Source organism: Microtus ochrogaster, chromosome 7 (assembly GCF_000317375.1).
Source record: "Microtus ochrogaster isolate Prairie Vole_2 chromosome 7, MicOch1.0, whole genome shotgun sequence".
Taxonomy (NCBI): domain Eukaryota; kingdom Metazoa; phylum Chordata; class Mammalia; order Rodentia; family Cricetidae; genus Microtus; species Microtus ochrogaster.
Window position 1 is genome coordinate 15,814,967 of NC_022014.1, and position 681 is coordinate 15,815,647.

Here is a 681-nt window from a genome sequence, read left to right on the forward strand (position 1 = left end):
AAAAAAAAAAAAAAAAAAAAAAAAAAGAAAATAAGAGGCCTGCCTTACTCCCTGCCCTGGGAGGTAGAGGAAGGAAGGCCAGGAGTTCAAGGTCATTCTCCTCAGCACAGCTACAGTGACTTTGAGGTGAACCTGGACTACAGAAGACCCTGCCTCAAAAATAAAAAGGAAAGAAATGAAAGAGCTAGAAACCACGAATACCACATAGATTACAGAAACTGTTTTGATGTTTGTCACAGAGGTTTGCATTAACGTTTTCACATCTTTCTAGCAAAAATCCAGAAAATGCCATTATCAATCCATTCACAGCATCAACTAAATAGAAAGCAGACAAATTAGGGAATTTTTTTGTTTTTAAAGATTTTTATTATTTACTTGTGTGTGCACCCATGCCCAAGAAGACCAGAACAGGAGCTGGATCCTGAAGCTAGATGTGGGTGCTGTAAATTGAAATGGGGTCCTCTACAAGAGCAGCAAGTGCTCTTAACCAGTGAGCTGCCTTGAGCTTTTTGAGACAGCTTCTGTAGCCCTGGACTGGCCTGAAATTCTCTATGTAAAAGGCCCTCTCCTCCTGCCCTCTGTCCAGGCACTGGGCTTACAAAACACGATACCACACACAGTTCTTTTTGTTTTTTTTTTTTAAATATTTATTTATTTATTATGTATACAATATTCTGTCTG

General features: G+C 39.2%; 1 protein-coding gene across 2 annotated transcripts in view; it reads right to left on the reverse strand.

Annotated features, from left to right (window-relative positions):
* Ap2b1 (adaptor related protein complex 2 subunit beta 1) overlaps positions 1 to 681 on the reverse strand; it is a 121,241-nt gene that overhangs the window by 115,064 nt on the left and 5,496 nt on the right. The window lies entirely within an intron of this gene.